This window comes from Rousettus aegyptiacus, unplaced genomic scaffold, assembly GCF_014176215.1.
Source record: "Rousettus aegyptiacus isolate mRouAeg1 unplaced genomic scaffold, mRouAeg1.p scaffold_m13_p_1, whole genome shotgun sequence".
Classification (NCBI taxonomy): Eukaryota; Metazoa; Chordata; class Mammalia; order Chiroptera; family Pteropodidae; genus Rousettus; species Rousettus aegyptiacus.
In genome coordinates this window covers 72,402,860-72,429,758 of record NW_023416284.1, presented here as the reverse complement: position 1 = coordinate 72,429,758, position 26,899 = coordinate 72,402,860, and the positions used below count along the sequence as shown (strand labels likewise).

General features: G+C 37.6%; 1 protein-coding gene across 12 annotated transcripts in view; it reads right to left on the bottom strand.

The window, feature by feature from the left end:
- ATXN1 (ataxin 1) overlaps nt 1-26,899 on the bottom strand; it is a 364,038-nt gene that overhangs the window by 269,745 nt on the left and 67,394 nt on the right. For 9 of the 12 annotated variants that reach the window (XR_004955711.1, XR_004955712.1, XM_036236902.1 and 6 more), the window contains one exon: nt 4,472-4,597. The exons of 1 other annotated variant lie outside the window; for it this stretch is intronic. The gene's annotated coding sequence lies outside the window, so the exon portion shown is untranslated. 2 more of the 12 variants (XM_036236926.1, XM_036236930.1) reach the window with 2 other exon arrangements.

Genomic DNA, 26,899 nt, shown 5'->3' with positions numbered 1-26,899 from the left:
AAAGGCAAGGGGATGAAAGAAAAGTGAGTAGAATATAAAGTATTTAAGAGGTAAAACTACAGCTTGTGATCAAGGGAACAAGTATAGGAAGGGGAGATGGTGTCCAGCATCAGTGACTGGCTAGCTGATGATCCTGTATCTCTAACAAGAAACCTGTAAATGGAGGCAGGATATTGACAGGTGTAGATTTAGCTTCAAGTCGAAGACACCTATATGATATCCAGCTGGAGCCATTTGGGAGGAAGTTGGAAGCCAATAATCTTAAACTTGGAAGAGAAAGAGAGCAATTTTAGTCATTAGAGCAGAGTTGATAATGATGCCATGATGTGATAATGCCTTCAGCGAGAGCATGTGCAGCAACGAACACTGGTGAGTTTCTTTCAGTTTTCACTCCAACAGTGAGCAAATGTGGCAGTTTAATTCTAATTTCTTTTGATGCACAGCAAACACGTCTCTTCAAAGCTCTGAAAATTGTCACCGAGGAAGGGTACCTTCCAAGTAAATCAATATCTGTTTTGATGATGCCTAATATAAGACAATGCACTGCATTTCCTGAGCCGGTGTGGTTTTACTCACAGTTAAACCAAACCACACAGCTCCTCTGAAGAACTGATGCAATTATTAGCCTGTGATAGTATCAGCAAGAAGAGTGAGTTATAACACATTTCACAGAAGGCATGCTTGGTACTGCTTTACAGAATGCTGGGCTTAGGTACATGATAGATATCTAACTCCTCTGAGCTAGAAAGCACTTAAGGAGCTTTCTAATGATGGTCTCCAGGAGGGCACTGGGCTGGCTCTTTTCATATTTAATCTGCCTTCCAAAAGCAATGCCTCTGATGTAGGTGGCCATTTGGAAATCTGGCAGTTCTCAAGGATGCCTCAAGGTAAACAACACAAGTGGCAGAGTTTCTAACCAGACAAATGCTCTTTTAGAACCAACCAGTTTTTCTCTTTTTCCAACCACGGACAGCTACTTGTAAAGAAATAACCCATGCGCTGCTAAATGCCTTCAAAACAGCAATGTCAGCATCTGGGATTTTGCTAAAATCGCATGCGTTATAATTTCTTTAGTTTTGTCCCAAGTTATTGGTCTACCTTAAAGCCTTTCACAAAAAGACTCAAAGACAGTAATGTCAACAACTGCACATTTCTCTCTATTGGTCTACCTTAAAGCCTTTAACAAAGACTCAAAGAGTGTAATGTCAACAACTGCACATTTCTCTTCCATAGTTGACGGCCTCCCCCCCACCCCCGCATGCATCACAAAAGCAGCCCTCACCCCCACTCGCCCCACTGGAAGAAAGCTATGCAGAGGAAACTCTAGTCAGGTTTCCAAAAAGCATGTGTTAGAAAACCTTTTTTGCCTTTAATTCTGCTTTGGGAACTGAACCGTGCTGTTTTTCCTTCCCTTAGCTAAGCATATTTTGAGAAAAAACCCATTCCCAATCTACTCAGTTACACCTTTCTGCTACCTCTCATCATCAAAATTCAATGCAGACTACTCAGGAGATGCCTTCCTGTGCATGAATGTGCCTTTTAACACAACCTTAATTCAGGACTGGCACAACTTCTCTAAGTAAAACTATGATGAAGCAAGAGTCAAAAAAAAAAAAAAAAGTTGCAGAAAAGTTTGAATGCATTTGTCATAGTTACCTTAACAAGCTAATATATTTCCAATTATCCTACTTGTTTACTTATAGGCTGGCTGGGCTTCCATAAGTTCTTCTGTTTGATTTCCAACTTGAACTAGATGTCGTATCTGCTACCAGGGCTGCACCCACCAGCAAGGGCATTCAACAGTTACACCGGAAGCAACAACACCCTGCATCATCCAAGGCCAGGCCTGCCCTTGCTGGAGCAAGCAGAGGAGGGGAAAAGGGGGACAACTGTCATCACTGCAGTCTGTTAACATCAGATTCAAATCCCAAATCTTCCACTGTCACTGTAGGTTCTTTGACGAGTGTTCACTGCAGTTTAACTTTATCCCTTTCAGCAATGGGACTGCACTCCTGCCACCAGAATTGATAACCTGTGAGCCCTGACAGCTGGAAGAAATATCATTCACAATAAAAAGCCAAGGGCAGCAGGTGTGGCTTTGGGAGCCAAGGTCAGAGTGCCTAGGTAACCACAGCACTGCTCTCATCATCAGATCTTTCTCCCATTCTGTCGCTCCAGACCAGCTCCCTATATCTGCTGTTCCTGCTATTATCAGCCTTAGGCAGGGGCTATGCCATTACTAGGGACAGTCAGCTAGTGGTTAAAGAAAAATCCATAAAAAGGTTTCCAGAAGTGTCTCGTACCTGGAGAACATTATACATATAAACAGAATAGGTTTTCTAAGGGTTTGGAGACTATATTGACTTCACATCCTGAAAAGGGAAGGCAATTGAAGAGTGAATGCAACCATCATGGTTTGATGCTGCTTAGATCAACAAACAAATATTTCCTGGGCACCTATGATGTGCTCAGACCTAGAATTTATGCTGCTGGTGAGAAGGCAAAGAGGAAAATGAAAAAGTAGACTCATACAGACAGTTGTTCACAAACCTCAGTGTGCAAAAGACTTATCTGCGGTGAGTTTCTTCGACTCGACATCCCCAGAAATTCTGACTCATTGAGCCTACTGTTGCTGATTCTGCAACTTTATTACATGCATCCAGTCGATTCTGATCAGGAGGTCCTGGGGCTAGACCACCTTTGAGAGCACTGGGCTATGATCTGATTCCTGCCCTGAAGCAGTTTACAACCCAGATCTAGTGATGGCAACCACTCATAAAGCAATGTGTAGCCATATATTCTTTTATGATGCAGTCTCTATATGTTATAGGAGTTCATAAAGAGAGATGGACAGTAAAGTCCTGAGCAATCAGGGAAAACTTCGCAACCATGAGCCAGGCTTAGTGGTCAGGCAGGAATTGGATAGAAGAAGACAGCCCCATGCAATCCTCTTAACCAAACCTTCTGATTCAATGTGACAAGTAGGCCACAGCCTATGGCATAAATGAAGATAAAGACATGGGACAGAAGATTGCCACCAAAATGGTAAAGAGGCTTCATATACTGATTGCAGGGAGGACAGTGTCCCCAGAGGAATCATAAAACTGGCAATTTCAGATAACACTGTTTGCATTTTTACTTTGCCACATTCATGTGGTTTCCTGCACTTCATAATTTAACATTTGTAAGACAAAAAAAAAATGCTGTTATGAAACTCAAATAATGCACCACTCTGAGGCAGACGGCAGCTGCTAACAAGAGTGACATCTGAGCATTTCAAGTCTCATTTACAGCTCTTAAACATCTTAAAGGGATATTTAGTAAGAAAGGAAAATAAATTCTGATCAATGTAAAACAAGGTTTGGGGCTCTGCAGCATTTAAAGACTAGCTGGTAACACATAACACAGTGAGAACAAACACAAAAAGAGTTAAATCCCCAACAGAAAAAGGAAAAACCAGTAATTCAAAAAAAGCCTATCTCGTGTATTCGAATATTATACTCATATAACACTGTTCCATGTTTTCTTTAATGCTACAAGGAATAAATTATTAACCGTGGACAATGCAAGGCCTGCTTGACCAAAGGGCTGGTTCACAGGATCGATGCCAGCAGGGAGAAGGGATCCTAGGTGCCTGACCCTTTTTACCACACTAATTGATCCAATGAGCCGCTCTGCAAATGATGACTCGCCAAGGGCACACAATAAATTCCGTTAAGCAAGAATCAAAGGGTATACTTATTTAATTAATTTAACTAGACCAGACCGCTGAATTTTAAATTTACATAAGACTGTGGCAACCATCGAGGCATGTCCTCTCGTTTTTACAGGTGACTCATTCCAAGAGGACAAGTAAGTTGTCTGAGGTCACCAAGATAGGTGGGCAGAACTGGGCTTCCATCTGAGGCCTCTGTTTCCAAGAAATACAATGACCAAGGCTGATAAAACTTTCTTGGAAGTCCACATTATTTTGGTGTATACCAAAACTGTCATTCAAGGCACTGTATTTACTTAAAAGGTACTTAATAAACATTTGTTGAACAGGACTTGGAAACTCTCAATGCCAACACCTTTGCCCATTCCAATACTTCACTACAAGGTCACAAACTTGCCATCAGATCGATTGCTTTTACGAGGAATACCTAATGCTCTCAGATAAAATGGAATATCTAGAAATGTAGTTTGTTGTTTGTGTGTTTTGTTTGTTTTTTCTTTCTTTTTGAGGGGGAGGTTCTTTTTCTAAGGACAAATGCATTCTACTCAGATCCTACTATTCTGCACATTTCAGAAATAAACACAGTAAATTCAGTTGCTTTCTGGGCTCTCCAACACTAAAATGTTTTCTTAAATATCCTGTTGCTTGGGTTATAGAGAAATAGCCATGCACTTAAACAAGATTCCTGGAACACCAAATAAATTATGACTGATGAAATTTAAAGCTAATGAATTTCAAGTCCTTCAGATGACTTACCCAAAAAGATTTGTGTTTCAAGACAATTCGTGTAGGCTGAAGTTTACGCTTTCTCTCTTGCTCATTGTCCGTAGCAATACTACTTTTGAGGCCTCAAAATAAACTCTTTCATTTCGCTCCAAGATACTGCAGTAAGACAAAACAAAACACCAAGTCAGAATGAAAATGCCAATTCAAGCAGTTAGTTGATATTAAGGGGGAAATCCCTGGTTTTTCTCAGATGTATATTTTATAACCTCAGACAAGCATGTTAATTACCAGAATGAAGCTATCGCACAACTGATCTACATATGGTGCCCTAAAATACTGGATGTGGTGGGGAAGGAAGAAACAAAGCACTTGCTGGTTAGATGCTGCATCTTGAAAATTCTGATATATACCAGTAGGAACATGTTCGCAAAATTTCAGGTTTACTAACTGAAATAACTAAACATAGAAGAATCCATTACATTTAAATAATTAAAGATACTGAAATACAGGTTATTGAGTGTAGAAAGTAAAGAAAGTTTATTTCTAATTAAAACGCATGTGATTCTGCCCATCAAAATCAAACTGACTGAACTAATATGAATATTTTAAATAAAAGGTTACTGGTATCGAACAACAAAAAATAAAGTATAAGAGAGGAAACTTTCCATTTTGCACTACCAACAGGTAATCGAACTTTCTGTCTGACTCGATAAATCCTGACAATGACCTTCTCCACCCAAGTTAGAAAGCAGCATTTACTTACCACACTGAATATGAAATGAATGGTTAAAATATGCATGCCTCTTTACCCCCACTCAAAGCAGCTGATAAAAGCCTACACATTAGAACTGTATGTGACAAGGTCGCTCTGAAAAGTTCTCTCCTGCCTGTTGAGCTTAAAACCCTCGCTTGTCACAGGGTGCTGTTCTAGCTTCTTCTGGTGCTTAGTCAAATCCACCCCACTATTTGTTTCCTGACAACGGCCATTTGAGAGGCTGGAAACAGTCTCCAAAAGATGTTTGCAATTTTTTTTTTTAGCCTTTTATGAGCTCTTCCTCACCTATTTTGAAACCCAACTGGGAAGCTGTCACCTAGTTCTCTAACTACATGACCGCTTCCTACTTGTAATTCTAAAATCTGCCTGTATCTCCAAAAGTTCTAAGGCAATCACTAAAGATCTTGTCATCAAATAACCTAGTTGTAAGAAAGAGCATACTTTTATGCTTCACTAGGTTGTTGGGTGAATAATCAATTCCTTGAAAGCCTTCTAAAGTGACTACTTTATAGAATACTCAGTGTTTTTAAAAAGGATTTTGGGGAGAGTTGCATACATCTGTGGTTAAATTCATGTAGCACTTAAAACGTTTGAGGAGAAAGCTGCTCTTGGTTAATGTTTAAACAAGTGTGTTGAGATTAAGACCATTATATTTTCAGTCTGGCTGAAAGAGAGACTGCCTGAAAATGGCAGGCTTTTTTCTTTCCTTGACGCCATCAATACCCACCGCAAGTGGGGTGTGACAATTTTATTAGTTTTCTGAGTACTTTTCATGAAAATCAGCTCCCACTCAAATGTGTAACAGTAACATATCGAAACAAATCAACATAAGCCAGTAAGTCTAAAGCATAACAAACTTTTTAGTTGAGGGTTTTGGTAAAAACAAAATTTAGAGGAGGAGGATTTAAGCAAACCCACTGTGAGTTACTGGCTGGTATCAATCATCTTTTACTAAAAGTAAATTACTGCATTTTTCTTATACCAACTTTATATATATCATGATAGCAAAATTCTTCCACAAGTGAAGCTGCTGGCTCAGAGAGACTGACGGACCTCTGGAAGTCACACAGCAAGTTCATTTGTGCCTTGTCTAATGGGATTTAATCACTCATGCCTATTGACTCTTAACTGACAATAAGGTTGTTGAATGTAACGTGATGTGGTATTGGTTCAAAAAGTTTACCAGAAGCGCAATACTTTCTCATGGTATTGAGAACTCTTTCTCTCTCTCTTTGTTTTGTTTTTGCCCTAAAGAAAGAAATTCATTTTTGAATTATACTCTTGTTACAAAGTAGAGCAAAATCTGTCTCGGAGAGGCAGAATGGCTCCATTATTAGCTCAGGGTCCTTCACTGGGTGCCAAAGTCTGATGTCCAAGAGCAAGGCTTTTACTATTTGTAGAGGAGAAAGAAATTAAAAAAGGAATCATCTAAATGACAAGACTTTCCATTCTTATCTCTGTAAAAGTGAAGGAGTTGGAAGTGATTCATTTTGTGATTTATAGCCAACCTTCAATTACACATAGTTCCACAAGAATGAGACCGTTTTAATCAAAAGAAAACCACCGAAAATTCTACACACATCCTTATAAGCAAGAATTTCAGCATACTTCTCTCCCTCAGCAAACTTTTCACCAGTGCTACTAATAACCAACAAAACAACCTGCCTTAGGTTTAATTTCCTTTGCCTACCCATTCTTGTCTGCCAGTTGAAGTTATAAATAGATATAAGACCAAAAGTCCAGGAAGGAGAAAAAAAGAACAGGGGCCTAGAGCACTCACAGGTATGCCCAGAACACTGAAAGTTGCTATATAAACATGGATTTCATTCCAGATGATATCCTTACATGGTTTTAAATTTTTATAAGTACTTTTGTGATAATTTTCTGAATAGTTACAAGCAGCAGCAAAGTATATTATATTGACATAAGTCAGAAACGATGGCCTAAAAAACATGAGAATTTTTGTTAGTCTTAGTTTTATAGCTAACCGAATTTGTAAATTTAAGTCACAATCTTCTAAGTAGAATTAGTTTCTTATCTATCAAATAAAGGGACATAAGTAAATATTGTCCATAATTAATTCACAATTATAATTCAAGCTGTTTTTATATATTTGAGTATACCATATCAAATAAAATCTACAAAAACACCATTGTAACTTATATTCTGTATTAGGTATATCTTTATTCTAAAACTCAACAATAGGAGAAGACTAACAGATTCATGGCGGAATATCACCTCAGTGGGGAACGGGTGTTCTTTTCAATAAATAATGTGAGGAAAATTAGCTCTTCATTTGGGAAAAGTCAGATCCCTATCTTACACTATTCAGAAAATAAATTCTAGACAAATTAAACATATAAATATGCTTACACAGATAGATATAGTATTTATTATACTACATATGTACATTATTTTATATAAAATACAGAAAAATAATTTTATAATCATGAAAGGCCTTGTAGGCCATTGTAAAGACTTTGGCTTTTTACTCTAAGTAAAATGAGAAGACTCTAGAGAATGTTAAATGGAGTAGCATTCGGATATACCTTATGATTTAAGGGATCAGTCTGTCTGTTGTATGAAGAATATACAGTAAGGGCTAAGGTTGAAAACAGAGAGTCCATTAGGCACTGCAAAAATTCAAGTGAGACACCCGATTGGTGGACTAAAGTGGTGACATTAGGGGAGAACGTTGTGAGAAGTGGTGAGATTCTGGATATAACTTGAAGGTCAAGTTGACAAACGGTATAAGAGAAAGAAAAGCATCAAGAAGTATCCTTCCAAGCTTTTGACACAATCATCTCTAAAAATGGAGTTGCCATTCACCAAGATGGAAAAGATTATGGGAGAAGCAAATGTCAGGGAGCTCCATTTCTCCATGTTAGGTTTAAGATACTCATTCCACATCCTAGTGAGATACCAAATAGACAGTTGGATACAAAAGTTTGCATTCATGGACATGTGGAAAGCAGTTATTAGTTAAAACATGAGTTACTGTCACAGGCAGCCTCCAAGATGGTCCCCAGTGTTCCCAACTCTTGGTATTCATGCCCTTGAATAGTCAGTCTTCTCCCCTTGATTTTTGACTGGATTTCATGACTCTCATCTGGCAAACAGAGTGTAACAAAGGTAATGGGGTGTCATTTCTAAGACTGGGTTACCAAAAGACTGTGGCTTCCATCTTGGGTGCTCTTTTTTATTTTCTCCTGGATTACTCACTCTGACGGGAGCCAACTGCCAAGTTGTGAGGCTATCCTATGAGGGCCCCACATCGCCTGCTAGCATCTGTGTAAGTGAACCTGGTCACCCTTCAGGTGAATTTACACCCTAAGGGCTTGACTGCAACCTCACAAAAGGCCTTGAGCTAGAAACAACCATCTAAGATGCTCCCTGATTCTTACTTATAGAAACTATGGGATGATAAATATTTCTTGTTTCAAGCCAACAAGTTTTAGGGTAATTTTGTACACATCAATAGATAACTAATACAGTGATGAACTCCAAGCACTGTTATAGGAGTTTTATGTGACTTTTTATAGTTGGGGAAACTGAGTCAAAAAGAATTACATCACTGTCAATACCACACATGTGGGAGAGGTGGGAATAAACTCAGGCCACTTGACTCCAGAGCTTAAGCTCTTAATGATTCCATGACAAAACCCCTCTAGAATAACATTTTCTCCCACTGCAGATGTGCATACCTGAAATTTGACTTTCCACTAACATCATATACTTTATACAAACAATGGTCCATATGCATCTTCACCAAACTTCTTAGCCTGCCATGTAGCTCTACAATTCTTCTATTTTTGATATCCCAAATATACTACAATCTATATTCAACTGTCAAAGAAGATGGAAAGGTGGCCTCTTGCGGTTTGAAGAGTAACCTCATTCTGGTTCTTTAATTTCAGTCTTACTCTGGCTGATTTAACTATAAGAGAATTTCCAGCACAGTTTGTAAGTGCTCTAATACATATTCCTGTAGACTGAATGTCCCTTTACACATGTAAAGAGTTCTCCCTAAAATTACTCAGTGGTGAAAAAAATAACAAGGTATTAAATAAGATAGCCACATGCTTGATTTTTTTAAGAATAAGAGAAAATAAATTTTCATTTGCAATAGAAAGTTACTAAGGATTCAAACAATATTGTTTTAAAGTAGGAACTGGCAAGACCAAAATATAAAAAATAAAAGCTTTTGAACTACATAAAACACAACGACTATTGTCCCTTGAATTATTATAACAAATTAAGACTTCTCTATTCCTTCCCTGACAGACACATGAAATAAAGAAAGAGAAAGAAAGGATCTCTGCGCTTTTGCCTTGATACAAATTCAGAATGGCAGTCAGAAAGGAATCTGGTGCTGGGTATTTTATCATCTTATGTTTTAGGCAGAAAATGCCTATGGAGTAGCAGTCAGGAACATGTTCTTCATCTATTCTGTGGAATACTTTTGTTTTAACTGTTAGAGTTGTGCCCACAACCAATAGAAACCAAAGAACTGGAAAGGAAGAAACACACACACACACACACACACACACACATCCACTGCCCTTTATAAATCTTTCTGTTACAAAAAGCAACTGTTTTATAGAATCATGATGATGCCTCACCAAAGGTATTTTTTTGCCATTTAAAAATACCAAACAGTAGTAATAGCTCCTCAGCTAGACTGCAAGGACTTAACCTGCAATTTGGGCAATTTGTGTTGGGATGGGATCACTTTGTTTTATGACACAAGGAGCAGATGCTACTCATTAACACACAAAAATATCTAAAACAGAGTTTTAAAAACATTTGAGTCTGGAAACATAAGTAAAAACAGCTTTCAAGATTATAAGCAAAATAATATAATACGATGAAGTATGAGTAGTTTTCTTTTTAAAAAGAGTCAGTCAGATTAGCTGGTAGACTTTCATGGGCCATCCCCTAAATTAAAATATGGATTTGAAGAAAAGTATCTGCTAAATCTTGCTTTTTATTTTGGAAAAATGGGGTGAGGGAGGCATATATCATGTATTTGACAGTGTGTTCAATGGGATGCTATAGTCCATTGTAGAACATTATGTTACACTAAAGATAAAAGGAGGGCAAAAAAGGTTGACATAAATTTGGGAAACAATTTTGAGAGACCGTGGTATAGTAATATGTATTATAAATCTCTAAGAGGGAAGAAAACATGCATTTTGGTTTAAAATATATTTTTCCAGAATAAAGAAGCAACCAGTAAACATGCATTGACCAGAATGCACCCTAGCAAACAATATACTAGGCCAGTGGTTTCCAAACTTTTTGATCTCAAGTCCTCTTTACACTCCTAAAAATATATTGAGGACCCCAAAATCTTTGACTAATTCGATATTTAACAATACTCATAGTATTAGAAATTGAAACTGAGAGAATTAAAAATATATATGTATTAATTCATTTAGTACAAGTAATAATATGCCCGTGGCATGTTACATAAAAGAACATATCTTTATGACAAAATAACTACGTTTTGAAAACAAAAAAGTAAGTGTGAAGAATGACACTGATTTAAATTTTCACATCTCTTTAATATCAGGCTTAAAAGAATACAGTTCAATTCTCACATGTGTCTCTGAATTCAATTTGCTGTGCTATGTTGTTTGGTTGAAGTATAGAGAGAAAACTCAGCCTTCATTTTCAGCTAATTGTAGAAATTTTCCTTTCATATCACACCCAAACCTAACAAGTGGTAGTTTCTTAAAGGACAGTGGCAACATGGAATCAGAAACATACCAATAAACTACTTGTAGCCTTTTATATTAAAATTCATTGATTTATCTTGCACTCTGGATGGATCTTTTACCATGTATAATTTTGTAACACGAAGGCATAGGTCATCTGGAAAATAATATTAGTTCACTGAATTATGCAGATCTTCCAAATGAAGACACATTACATTACACCATTATCACATGTCATGTACCCTTTGAAAAACTCCACTGTACACTTGCGAGAGAATAGGAATGAAACTGGTAAATAATGTCTTAGTAATGTTATAAAAATAGTTGACTTCGCAGACCCCCGTCACCTGTCCAACAAGGTCTTGGGGTGTTCAAAGTGAGAAATGCTAACCAAGCAGACCTTCTAAGCTCTACAGATGCCACTCAAAACTGAGTTTCCATCTTGTCCTTGGCCCCTGCAAGTCTAGCCAGCCCTAGCTCTCTAGCAACCTCTGGGTTCAACCCAGTAAGGGCTGTTTACCCAGGCTGACGTGGCCATGATAGAAACCACGAGGGGACCAGAGGACAGGGTTAGCCATGAAGAAAACATTTGTTTATTTGGACTTCTACCAGGTAAAAATCTGTGAAAGGTATGCGTTTTAGACTTCTTTAGCAAACGCTTTCTTCCAATCTAGGCTTTACTAATCTAGTAAGAATTTGTTTTTTTAACTAAAGACAAAGGATTTTTTTTTTTTTTTAACTAAAGACAATGAACTTTTTAAGTACCCGGGAAGAGATTCAGAAAGATTTTTTTTTTTATGAAACCAGTTAACGAAGCAACTATCTAGTTATAAATCATTATCTGTTTAAGAACTAAAAAGAACTACTGAACAACATTGGTTATCTTTGGGTGTTAATGTACACATGCAATAATAATAATAGCTAGTATTTGAGTGTTAAGCCTTCAGATTACATTATCTCCTTAAGCCTTACAATCATCCTAGGTGGTAGACACCTTCATTATCCTACTTTTAACAAACAAAAAATGGAGGTAGATGGAGCTAAATAACATACTCGGAGAACTAAATAACCGACAGATTCAGGACTCCAACTTTTATCTGTCTGACACCAAAGAGTCTCTCTTAATGATTTATATGCTGCCTTATTCCCAACAGTTTACTGAACTTCAGCAATCCTGTTTCGCCCTCTGGCAGTTATAGAAGTCCCCCCTCAGCTTCAGAGAACACGTATGTTCCAAAACCTCTAGTGGAGGTCTGAAACCATGGACAGTACCTAACCCTATATATACCATGTTTTTCCTATAAACACATACCTTTAATAAGGTTAATTTATAAATTAGGCACAGTAAGAGATTAACAATAACTAGCAATAAAATAGAACAATTAAAATAATATAGTGTAATAAAAGTTACGTGAATGCGAATGTGGTCTCTCTCTCTCTCTCTCTCTCTGAAAATACTGTACTGTACTCACCCTTCTACAGCAATTATGTGAGATGATAAAATGCTAAAACTTATTCCTGACTCTGCGTAACCACCTCTTACTTTAAATGGCTTGGTGGCACTCATTTCAGGGGATCCCTTGATAAAGTCTTCATGTTGGCTTAATGCCGTTGCCCCACATTGCTGTCAGACAGAACACATTTTTTGTTCATGTCTTCCACCCACGAGTTGAATGCCCTTTTCATCTTAACTAAGCACTTGAATTGCACTATGGCCCTAAGTTTCGCAGTCCAAGGTACAAGAGCAAAATCAGTATGAAGATTTCTTTCTTTCTTCACACTTTTAAAGGTAGAAGATTCATTCTTACTGTAAGTCAGCAATCTCGGCATACAATTTTTTTTCTTTTTTAAGTTGAGAACATCCACCTTTTCACTTTAAAGGAAGCACTTAATGGTTTCTCTTTGGCATTTCCGAATTGCCGGCATCACTATTCTTGCACTTTGGGGCCATTATGAAGTAAAAAAAAGGTTACATGAGCACAAGAATTGATGCACCAAGACAGTTGATCTCATAACCAAAATGACTACTAGTGACTAATAGGTAAGAGTGTCTACGGCATGGAGAGTCTGGTCAAAGAGATGGACAGGACAAGACAACAGATTTCATCATGCTACTCAGAACTATGTGCAATTTAAAATTTATGGATTGTTCATTTCTGTAATTTTCCATTTAATATTTTCCAACCATGGTCAACCCTGAGCACTGACATTACAGAAAGTGAAACCGTGGATGAGGGGGGACTACTATATTCCAAAAATCATGAAATATCCTCTCATTTCCTTATTTCAAAGTGAGGTGCTACTCGATGAATTAGTTCAGAGCCCACCCTAATATATGTAGATGCAGAAAGATGCTTTTCCCTTCCCAAAACAGACTGGTTATCACATGAAAAAGAAGTCTCACTCAAAAATCATATATGCTGGATGCTGCGAAGTCCAATTTTTCGATTCTTAAAAGGTCATGAGGTAGGGGCACTGGTAATGACCCAAGGTGCCCTCAAGTCCATATTCTCTCCTTTTTCCTCTGAAAGCACATGTATGAAACAAGGGCAGTAAGAACATGTGTCATCTATAAGGCACCCAAGGAAGGCAAGGAAGTGGTATTATCTTTAGCTCCCTCAGGTCAGATTGTTCACTGTACACCTCTGACCCCCTGCCCATCATTTCTCTCACCTTGATGGCTTTCCTTCTGCTAATCTAGAATCATTCAAAATCTAATGAATATCTTTCTAGATTCATCTTAATCATTTTCCAACACCCAACTCAAGACATCTGTCCTTGTAGAACTACTCCAGCTCTCCCTTTCTTCAAAGAGCTTGTGGGAGAGACTCCCAACAACGTGGGTTTACTTGTGAACTCCCCAACTGGGGGCAATGTTGCTTCATTTGCGTGAGTCTTGTCTTTCATAGTAGATGGCGAGTGTTCTCAAGACCTTCTGGAGAATCTCTCACAGCACTTTCCACAGTGCCGAATACAAAATACCACGGTTGCTCCTAATTTTCTTTAATTGGGTGAAGACTAAAGAACACAGGGATGCATTTTCATGTTGATTTTATTTTTAAACATCTTTCCCTTCGGTCCTAAGATTAAACAAAATTATCAGTGTAATTCAATGAGAAGTTTTTAATATTGTTTAAGAGAATAGTAGTCTATACTGCAATCTGTCATGTTCACTGGGAAGTTCCATGCCAGTTACTTGTGACACTCTCAGAATAGAAAGAATTAGGTTCCTCCTAATGTGAACTGATTTTAGAAGAAAGTGGGATAGTATACCAACTCTCAACCAAAAAAAATATGAATTTGGAGTGTACCCTGAAATCCACTGATTACATTATGCCTTATTTAAATGCTCAGCCATTTTTAATGCCATTCTTTACCTGCAGTCCCACATCCTATTGAAATGCTCTGTGTATCTCTGTTTTCAACATAAATGGCACGAACTTACATGGAGTTTTCTAATAAATATTAAAAAGCCTGTGGGCACAGACTATAGGATACATGAGAATTCAGCTCATTCTCTTGGCACCATAATTATTTTCTGAAAAACTGTGCTACATACTTTGTATAAAATGGTACAATCTAATATCAAGTGATAACAACAGTCTTTCTGTACTATGTCAAACTCATGAGACATTTTGTTCTCCTCCAAAACTCCCCTCTCTCTAAGAGAAACCAAATAACTTGGAGGCTTGTGTATTAGCAGGAGACATGATTAGAAGTGGATCTATTTGTTTTTGTTAGTTGGTTGATTTGTTTGTTTGTTTATTTGTTTGTTTGTTTTTACCATGCCAAATTTCTGTACAGAAGTTAAGAATGGAAAACCACTGTAATGGCTCATATTAATTACTGTGACAGACTCTCTAACTTGAAATGTTAGTTTCCCACTTGTAAATTCCACCACTGGATTTACAGAGTCATGCAAATTTTGGCCTTCCTCTGAAACTTAACAGCCGGACCTTAATCTTCTTTGCATATATCATTCTTGGTGGAAATTTTCAACAACCACAAAGGTGGGGAAAAGGGTGTGTCACGTATTGACACACCCTTAGTCATATTTCCTGATGTTGCCATTTTAGTATATTTTAAATATTTACTTACGGCAACATTTAAGTAATTATAGTTTATGAAGCACTGTTCTCTTTTTCTATCTTGGCAGACCTGCTCAGTGTGCTGCACCACAAAAGAAAGTTCTCTGAATCACTGTCATGACTTAGTGAAGGGCTGAAGATCTTATTTGGTGAATGTCAACTTCTCCCATTGTTCTTAAAATCTGAAGTGAGCAATCTTAGGCTGGCAACGTTTTGAAAACTGCTTTTCATGTTATACACAACTTCTCCCTTCTGTCTCCATCCACTTTCACATTGGTGTTGCCCACACCCCCCCTCTTCTTACTTGTGAGCATCTGATACTCTAGACCGCTCAAGTGAAGCTGAAGGTGCCACAAACTAAAAGACTCAGACAAGAAAGGGTAAGCTAAATTATCAAGGTAAACAGTGAAGCAATGTTGGGTGATAAGAGACTCTGGGGTCCCATTGCTGTTATGGATCCAGTAAGTCTATTCCTGATACCGTGACATCACTGAGTCATCCAAACTGGAAATATCTGAATCAACATCTCTGCCTTCCCCCTTATTCCACAAGTGAACTGGTTCTAAATCCTATCAATTCTACTTCCTGGTTATACTACTTGAATCCCTCCCTTTCTACCCAACATTACTGCCTCTGCTCTTACCCACCACTCTTGCCTTCCCACCAGGTTTCCAACTGCTCTCATGGTCCTCCAATCAATTCTCCAGATTGCCACCAAACCAGCCTCTAGAAAACACAGATCTGATAACTATATTTCCTAAACTAAAAAAGCCATAGACAAATTACAGTATAACCTTCAAACTATCACTGAAGAAGAAGGGGGGATGTGAAAAACATCGGTAAGTCACACTTTGAGATCCCATTACCTTTCCCCTTTCGTCGTGAAAGGGCAAGAAAGAAGAGAGCTGGAGAAAATAGATGTGGAGAATCTGCAGAGGGCCAAGAAACAACATTTCATTCACAGATTTCTTTTAGGGTTTACTTGGCTCAACTGTATTTTGGGTCAGTTTAAAAAAAAAAACTTAATATGACTTTTAATCATTAAAAATAATCCTAGAAGCATGTCCTGTTATGCACTGCCAAGTTGCCTTGATGCATTTCATTATTGCTTGAAAGGCCACATATTAAAAACACTACTTGAAGTCAAGCAAAAGAAAATAAAATGATTTCGGGTATTTTTTAAAGCAGTTGCTAAAACAGAAACAAATGTTATTTTTAATCTCTGGCTCACTGTAAACTGACAAGATATGAATATGAATTTTACCAAGTAATGTATAATAACTGCTCATACTCACCATAACCACATACCAACAACTCAATGTTTTATTTCTCTTGGACGTGACATGTGGAACGTATCGTCTAGATGACAAACCATCCTCATTCAAGTAGATTTACTTTAATTTTTGTTATCGTGACATCATTAACATAAGAAGCTTAGTACATAACTATTCTTAAATTTGGTTTTAAATTTCTAAACAAGTGAGAAACAATATCTGAAAAATTGTAAGCTGATGACCCGATTCTCTAAATGCTAGTCAATTCGCCAACACACTTATTGAATATGTGCTTTGGAAAGAAATTCTGCCAGACGCTTGTCTGGAGTAAAAAGTATCTGATATGGATCATGTCCTCAGAAAGTTAATTCTCCATCTGGGAAGACAGCAAATGGCACAACTTCTTTGCAATAAAGTAAGAAAATAAGAGAAGAGCTTCAGCATGTCAGAAGAGGAAGCCGGTTTACGTAGGGGAGGTTGTCAGGGAAGATTCCATACAGAAAGTGGGCTTACGGTCTAGACAGATAAGAATTCTGAACTCTAAGTTTCTATTCCCAAAATGAAAGCCCCAGGAAAAGAGCGAACAAATTGATTCATTTCTGGAGTTAGCAATTATTGAGCAACTGTATGTTGTTATGTATGCGTTAAGAAATTCATCAATGTTATCTCTAAGCTTCCAAGCAAATTTGTAATGACAGTCTGGGAGAGCTGATATGAAAAGGCCTTAAGAGTCACTGACATTTCCAAGAGTCATTAGTTCTTGAATATGAGTAAGCCCAAATCGTATTTACATCAACAACAATTAATCATGCAGAGAAGTCTTAACAAGAACAATCGAGGGTCAAAATCATTATTTTTAAAATAAATATGGCTTAATACAACAGAGGTTAGTAGATGCCAAAAGCAAATCGCATTCCCCTGAATGTAACTAAAATGACCCAAACGTCAAGAACTTCATATACTTATTTATCTTGTCTCTAACATCAGTATTATGAGATGGTTTCATTTTACACTAAATTATTAAAATGTGTATTTCCTTTAAAATAATTATTCACGTTTTGCTTCTCAAAGTGTGAACCAAGAAACTTTTATGAGGCATTACAGAAGAGTGTCCATTAAAAATACACCCCTTAAGTCCCACTCCTACTTAGGCTCTTGAGGCCCAGGAATCTGGATTTCCTACAAGCCTTCCCCTCACCACCAAGTGAGTACTAGTTGCACATGCCAGTTTTCAAACCTCTTGTCTGAAGTTTCCTCCCCCACCTTTTCCCTCGTTTTCCCTTCTATTAGAATGTGTCTTTGTCAATTTTAACAAATACTTTTCAAAATCCTCCAAGTATTTTTCAGTGTCACACTACATTCACTAAAAGAAAAATCCCCTCTAAAACACTGGAATTGTACTACTGGAAAGGGGGTCATTTCAAATAGTTTTTATAACCCTTCTTTTTCTATACTATCTAGCTCAAGTCAATTAAATGTGTTGGTAAATGCTCTGAGTTGTATAGTAGGCAGAATAATGCCCACTCACACCCCAAAGATGTCCACATCCTAATCCTCATAACCTATGAATGTTACCTCCCATGGAAAAAAAAGGACTTCACAGACATGATTTAATTAAGACTCTTGAGATGGGAAATCTGTACAGGTGCGCCCAATGTAACCAAAGCGTCCTTAAGAGTGGAAGAGGAAGGCACAAAAACAGAATCCAAGGGAGATGCAACGTTGCTGACTCTGAAGATGGAGGAAGGGGGTCACAAGCCACAGAATGCAAGAGGCCTGTAGCAACTGGAAAAGGCAATGATATGGATTCTCCCCTGGAGTTTCCATAAGGAATGCAGCCCTGCTGACACCTTGATTTCAGCATGGCGAGACCTGTGTTGGACTTATGACTCACCAAACTACAGGATAATAAATTTGAGTTGGTTTTAGCCACCATGTTTGTGGTAATTTGCTACAGCAGCACTAGAAAACGAAGACAGGTTCTATGAAGAAAAGAAAAAAAAAATACTCAGGTCACGTTTAACACAATGGCCCTGTGGCCCTGTGGCGCACAAGCTTTTCGGTCCTCCCAAACACATAAAGACAGAGTACCAAATATTCATTTGGATTCAAATGGGACATAGCTCAAATAGTTAATTTTCAAACAAAGTAGACACTTCGTTTATCTCTCTATCTCCTTATTCTGCTCTTCCCACTCAGACCCGCAGCTTACCTCTCACCTGCCACCCAGACAGGCGGGTTTATCACTTTGGAAACCACAAAAAAAGAGGATCTAAGTAAGTCAGGGTTTCTCAACTCAAGTACTATTGACATTTTGGACCAGATAATTCTTTTGTTATGGGGACTGTTCTTTGCATTGTGGGACACTTAGTGCATCTCTGGTCTCTATCCACTATATGCCAATACTGCTAAGCCCCTCTCCAAGTTGTGAAAGCCAATAATGTCTCCAGACATTGTCAAATATCCTCTGCAGAGGTACAAAATGACCCCCGACTGAGGTCCACTGACCTAAGGCACATGTCAATTTACCTAGCGGTCTCTCGCTCTCTCCATCAGTTCCTCCTATAGAGAGAAAAGCCTCCAACATATGTGTATATATGCTTTTACATTGCATCTGGTCTCATTCAAACTAGTTTCTCATGAATTCAGTCTGTTTGGCATTTTAAAACAGCTCTAAGTCAAAACTCAACCACAGGGTTTAATGGCCCCGCTATACTTATTCTCAGCCACAGGCAACGGAAACACAGCCTTTCCCAATGACCCACAACTCAACCCTGCCAACAAGCTCACAATCCATTCTGTCACTGTAAAGGCTAAAAACGCCAAAGCTTGCTATTTGACTGTTACCAAGAACTTTCTTCAAAGCTCTCTGCAACCTTCTTACCTAGACATCATTAATAAAAATGCTTTCAATCAGGTTTAACACAGCGTAGACCAAATATGCAATTGATCGACTTAAAGCTTGTCTCTGATAACAGAATAGCTGTTTTGGAAGCATATACTGGGTCAAAGCCACTGTCCAGTAATAAGAAATCAGCCTATTAGAGAAACAGATCCTTTCCTCAACGAGTTCTAAGAACATGATTTAAACAAAGATGTTAAATGACCCTTTTTCATGGAGTTCTTAATTCTGCTCAGGCTTTTCATTTTAATTTCAAAACAACAAAATAGTAAATGGAAACAAGGCTCCAATTCTTACTGAAATCTTAAACAAAACTAGAGCTTCCAAGACTAGATGTTAAATTCACAGGATCACAATTCACCTCATCGAAAGCTACAGACAAACTGAGCCCTAGATGTCTACATGGGGGAGGCTGCCTGGAGAGTAGTGATTTTACAGAACGTTCTTCCAGGAATATTAACATGCACATTCCTGGTACCTGGAGGTAACCAACGGCTTTTTAACAAATTAACCTTTATAGATTAATCCTTCGTCAACCACCTCCATATTAATTCTAAGAGTTTAGAGTTTTGTGTTTTCTCTCAGAGGCTTTTCTCTAAGTGCATGATAGTCTCACAAAGTCTGAAACCTAACTTAGATTGTCACATAACTCTGACAATTTAAGGGCCAAGGTCCACCTTACTCATTATGAATTCTGCTCCCTTTCCCTCTTTCAGATATTTTACAATTAAATGCAGGGGAAGGAGTCATTATGTAATGACACCGGCCTCATGGCACTCAGATCTGGAAGCCACAGACACCTGTTTTCTCTTACCTTTCAGGAAAGTGTTACACATTTTTTTATTTGTTTTGAAGATATGAAATTCAAGCATTTATGACAGGTACACATGAAGGGGGAAGGGATATGGAAAGGGTTTTCAGGGGAAGGTGGAGAACCTTATATGCTATTTAAAATTGGGGTGCAGGGCACTGCCAGGGAATAAGGTAAGGGGTAGGGGCAGGGAGAAAAGAAACTTGGATATCATTATACACTGTCTCCAACATGTAAAAATTCCCAATTCAGAAGTGTTGCATTATAAATGAAAACATCAAGAGAAGTAACAGCATGGAGCTTGTATCTCCAACCCTGCTACGCTCATCGGGCTCATTATTACACCACCACAGCAGTTAAAGTAGCAAGTGTGGATGAGTTTACAATCTGATGAAAATAGGTATACAAGCTAAGATTTCTGAAAGATGATTTACTAACCTACACTCGCCTTTTTTATATGGTTAGTTGAGAACAGCAAAATGCTCTTAAATGGATCGAGCTATAGGTTTTAAGTCCTTGCCAGATTTAATATCTTGTAACCATAACTTTTTACTTTTAAAAGTCACTCAACTATACAACAAATAATGTATGAAGTAGCTCCTTACTTTCAAAACTACAATTACCAGCATATGTAACCAACTCTTGTTGGTCTTAGCACCGGTTTTATATATCCTTTTAGCTGTTAGGGAAATTGAAACATCCTATTTCTTCATTCAATATTTGCTGAATGCCTACTTTGTGCTAGGCCCTAAGGATACATATGAATAAAATATGGTCCTTGTACTCTCCATCTAGTGGTGGGATAATAAACAGACAATGGCAAAGAGTATGCCTGGACTATAAAAGAATAAAGCAGCACAGTGGAAGAACGGGTATTTTTTCCTATAAAAATATAAAGCTGGGTTTCCTACCCTGATTCCCAACTCACAAATTATGTTTTCTGTTGTGGATTGCTCGTGTTGACCAAAAAATTTCAGTATGATTCTTTTGGGTTGAAAACATGTCCATAACAGATTTAATTATACAAGATCGGCCTGTCCTCTGGAACATTCAGCTGACAGAGAAAAGTTTTATGCCAGCATCAATAATTGATTTTCTTCTATTCCATCGTGAGATCTGGAATAGCGTATTCATTTTCTCCTGTGTTCACTGCACCCTCTACAACATTCTGTAACACTTCAGATCTGAGCTCTTTATCTCATTGTGCTATTTTATTTTCACTTATTAGCTATGAATTTTTTAAAAGATCAATGAATAATGTCTCAATGGCCACAGTAAACAAAGCACCATGGTAAATGTAAAAAGGAACAAGAGTTTGTCCTTGTCCTTAAAGAAGCTTTCCAACCTTAGTCTGGGAGACAAACATGTAAACAAACAATACCGTGTGAATCAAGGGGAATGTGGATGAGTGCTGGGAGATGACAAGCAAGGAACTCAGCAGGCAGAGGGCTCCAAGCTGGAACACAGGTATTAATTATGTGTGCACTGGGGGAAGGGAATCTTCTATTTTTAAATTCCCCTCCCCAGAGTGAGTGCTGTTTGAAAATCCCTCTCAGATAAGGGGACAAGGAGGTACATAAAAGCTTAGCCGTGTTGTTTTTAAAAGTCAAATATGCTGCCGCGTTTGATAGGTAATACTTAAATCAAATTAATTTTTGGCCCTTGGCCGATTTTCTGTCCATACTCTCATCATTAGGTCTGAAGTCATTTTTAGTAGCTTTTCCACAAAGTCTAGAGATACAAAACCTGTATACTAAGATTTTTCTCCAAATCCTGTTTATCCATTTATTTATATCCTGCTTCATTCATGCCAGTGAAGGCTGACATGTTTGAGCAATAATTTGTTGAGGGTTATTCTTCGGGTAGATTCAACATGAATATTTGTCCTTTCAAGCAGCTAATTCCTTTTAAAAAGCCATATATATATTATATATATATAAATATATATATATACCTACATTTTTTTTTCACCAGATGACTAATTGTGAACATAAGCAAAACATAATTGATGAAATTCAGATATAACTGTTGGTGATTTTCTATAACTGGTCTTAATTCATCCATCAATCAGTTCACCCTATTTTCTATATTTATAGTGCACTTTAAATTGTTTGAAATTTAAAAAATTAAATGGTTGTCTGAAAGCAGTGCATGATGAACTAAAATGATATATATTTTTTATAACATTTATCCATGGCTATTGGCCTAAAAAAGACCTGCTACTTGAGCCAAAATGCTGTTCGTTTATTTCTAAATTCTGGTAATAACTTTAGATGTGTCTTTCACCTGCCATTTAATTTTACCGATGGCAAAATTTTTAAAATATTTTATCATTGGATTAAATTATTTTAATTTTGCCAGTTAAAAATGATAGTAAAGGTTGAGGGGCTAATGTCACATGGCAACAATGTAGGTTAAATTACTCTCCTATGACAGAGATAGGAATGAAATGTGTACTATGCCAATGTCTAAGTTACTTGTAGGATTTTCACCAACATTCTTCACAAGCTGACTTCTTGGGTATCTATTTTAATTTACTTTGATTTGATAAAATGTATGTTTATATCACATAAGTTTTAACCAACTACTAAACGTCTTCGATTATTTAGGTAACTCTTATTTTCAAATGCTTACTAACAATGCTTTATACTCTATCAGTCATTATCGTTTACATTTTTTCTTATAGTAGAAGGTGGCTTTTAAACCAAAATGTTACTTTCTCATCTATAGATGGTTTAATATGTTCTGCTGCACGGAGAAACTGGCTGTCTTTTGGCTGGTGTGCTTTTCCAGGTAAAAATGGGAAAGCAAAGATAGAAAGTCAAGTGGGACCACAGGATAGGGACTTCAGGTAGCACTTTATGGAACACTTTTATTTATTTATTTTTTTTCTAAGAGAGCTGAATATCTGGCATACTAGTAATTTTGTGATTTGAATATAAGCAGACACCACTATTTTAATCTCACGCACACACACACAAAAAATATCTCTGGAAGCTAATCTACCAAAGGAAGGGAGGGAGGGAAGAAAGGAAAGAAATAAAGGTAGAAATGTGTGGAGGGAGGGGGGAGGGAGGGAGGGAGGGAGGGAGGGAGGCAAGGAAGAAAAAACAGTACAGAGTCAGTTTTTACGTGGAAAGTTCAGTTTGAAATTTTAGCAAGTGTACATAATCCAAATTAACTTTGAAAATCATTTAACTTTCCCAAAAGACACTGTAAACATGATTTTATATCTACAATTATATTTACAGCAATTTTTATGTATGCTGAAGCCCAGGAACTCCCAAGTTAGATTTCAGGAAGAACTCGCTGGAGGTTTACATACAAATGTCTGAGCGTTCAAACAATTCCTCTCTTAAAATAAGTATTTTATCCCTGGAATTAAATGGAAGATGTAGATGAAGTGTTAGTGCTTTCCAGTAGATTTTACTTCATTCTATTGTAATATTAAGCTTTAATTTTAATAAATTTATTGTCATAGTTAAAGAAATTATGGCTCACATCTTAAGTTATCAATGTAGTGATATTGAGTCACTTTAAAATAATTTATTCAAAAATATTTAATCTGGTTGCTATTTAAAATAATGGAAGCACATAACCAAATAAATGCCAAAAACTTTTCAAAGCCCAATATATGCCTCTTTTTTTTTTCTTGGTTTCTACTGTTTTGGAATATTTTACCATGATCTCCCATATCCAATACAGATAATAAAACTCTACCAGACTGTATAAATATTAAATACGTATGGGAGGATGCTGCCCTGGCTCCCTGCTCTGTACCCAACTTTTCTGATGAGAGCAACCACATAACTGGCCTGTTGAGGAGGGTCAGGGTGCAGAGCTGCAGGCAGCCTTTGGACGAGGTGATGACCTTAACATCTACTACTTTAAAGAGCCCCAAAAAGTCTCCTCGGCCCCCAAACAATCTCCTTCTACCCTTCTCTTTCTTACCATTCCCTAATCCACAATGTCCTGAGTTCCAAAACAAATTGTCATCCATTGTACTTCCCAGCTTCTTTTTCTAAAACATACAGTCCTCTGGAAAATCTAATAAATTAAGATATGAACATCGCAATATGAAATACGTTCATCAGATTCTTCAAGAAAAGAGGAGCCCGGGGCAGTTCCAACATGGATCAGAGGCGGGATGTCACCCAAAAGAGAAAGTGAGAGACAACAGAGTCCCATAAGGCATGGAAAACTGGTTACTGTCCTATGCCTCAACCGCTTAAAATTTAAAGTGAAACAAATAATATTGATGGGTGTTATTCATTGTTATACATAAGGAACCTGCTGGCTGCATACTGTAAAAAAGCTAGGAAGAAGGCCACGTGAGGACTCTTCTTTTTTTTCTCCTTTATTAATTAGCATACACCTTAAAAAACAATTCATTTCATTATTTTAGAAAACACCGCTTTCCATCATCAACTATTTCTTCAGAAATTGTCTTAAGTATTACATCAATGACAGGTTAGCTTCTAGACATTAAATAATATCACCAAAATTTTTTAAAAATTAAATGAATAGTCAAGTTGGCAGACAGAAAATATATGAGAGAAAGATGAATAGGGGAAGAGCTGTAGAATTTAGGGGATACCTAATGAACTCCAAAGGAAAGGAGACATGACAATGATAACTGTTATTACTCCTCCTCTTCTGGACCATGCTCCAAGTAGACATCTGTTTTTTTGTTTGTTTTTGTTTGTTTGTTTGTTTGGTCGGGTATACTTAGTCCATGCTGGAAGTCTCTACCTCTGTGCCTATCAGCAGGACATTTTGGAAGGAAAGGTGCCCCTTCAAATAAGAGAACAAGAATCTGTGTCAATCAACAATGCACCAAGGTAAGCCCTGCTGTTCTGCTCACACAGTCTCCTCTGTAATTCTATCCTAAGCAACCAGGGCTAGGGTGATGCCACAAGAGACACGTGAGACAGGCTGCCTCTCCAAAGCTGTCACAGTCAGTAGCAGTTAGAGGAAAGGAAAAAAGTTGTAACACGTGTAACATCCACATTAAGGAATACTAAATCAGAACCAATTAGGACGACCACTTGGCACTCCAGGCTCATGCATATGAAAACAGATCCGCCATCAATGAGCAATAATGCATGGGATTTGTGGGAATGCTTTAACGTCAATACATCAAAGATGCTGCTGCACACCTCCGTCTTTTCAATTCCCATTAGCTCACCCTTGTCTGGATGAAAAGCGCTCAGTGAATCCATTGCTTATGTTGAACTGTTTATATATTTTTCAAGTCCTGATTAGGCCATTAGTCACTGAGCATATTGCACAGTAAACTAGAGCAACTGCAATTATGCAACTTCCCAGGAACATACAGAGAGCATTTACAGTGAGAACACATTGCCAGCAATATGTGCAATGGAGATTATTTGTCAGCAATTTTAGGAACTGTGCACTTAAATGCCAAACGAAATATATGCGTGGCAGATAACAGAAGTTAGGGTGAGAAAACATGAACAATGGAAGTAGCAATGTCTACTATTCGAACTAAGGCAGAACTGTGTAAATGAAAGCTACCCTTTGCAACAAAGAACTCACCATGAACCAGTTCCCAATGTCATCTTTATCCCCTTTACAGTAAAGTCCGTAACAGCCTTGATATAATGCAGCAATCAAAGGTAAAAAAAACGTGAACGGAATCTTGAACTCATCTTTGGTTAACAACTTGTTCTTCAGAGCGCCCCTTCTCCCATACTCCTGTCAACATCTGTATCTGAACTGTCCTCCTTTCTGCTATTTGTTCTCATTTTTCATTTTCAAGATCAGCAAAAAACTTAATTTTATATATATAAGGCTTTCTCACTCAAACTAATACAGAACATTTCTCGAAGAAAAAGAAAGACACACAGGAGAGTGGCATTTGATTTCATTTACCTGATGCTGAACCACTTTCACACTTTGCCTGGGATAAACCAATGACAAATATTAATGAAGTTTTTTTTTTTTTCAAGAAAATTTGCAAGTGATCGGCAACTTGAACTCTCCCAGCAGAGAAATGGGAAATAATGGACATGAGAAATGGGTCAACGCTTCTACATTTACTGTACAAGTAATAGCATAAGTAAGAACCTTCCTAACAGTGTTTTATAGTATTTTTCATGGCAAGACTGTTACTCTCTGGTCTGCTAATCCTTGCTTTCCTGCTTCTATTCATATACTTTATATGTATTTATTCGTTGAGTTATATATTTTAGCTGAACTTGGAATGACAGTTATTTTTAAGAGGCTGCCAACATGGGTCAGGAGGAACCTCAAAAACCTGGCTCACAGTGGCTCTGGCATAAGGAGTCTTGACAGCCAAAACCAACCAGAAAGTTGATGAGATCCAGGTTTCCAAAACACTAGAGAAAAGGCATCTTTTGCTTTCTTTCATATGGCATTTCAAAAATAAAATAAAATAAACACAAAAGGCTATTTACCAAAGAGGACTCCATATTTTATAATGCAACCAACCACTTCCTTGTGCGTTCAGAGTGCAAATCTAGATGTCCGTATGTCAGTCTAGCTTCAAGAGAGATACTGCTTTCTTCACCTTAAACTGGGGCAAGGTATGGAAGAGACATGGTGCCCAATGGACCAGCACATCAGAAGCATCCAACATGGCTGCTTTCTGAATTAACAGCCCTGAGTTTCTCCACTGGCAGCCTTCCAAAACTAATTGTGGCTGTTAGGATAAAGAGGGCAGTTTCTCAGCTTCAATGCCCATAAGGCTATTTTAACTTTGCACCTCAGTTAGTTATCCTGCAGGAACTTTTGACATAGAGCCCTCCTTAATATTCACAAGGCAGAGATGTTCAGAAGGAAAGTTTCTCACTCCTCATTAGGAAGTTGAAGACCCGAGTCCTTTGTCCTCCATATTTTGGAGAT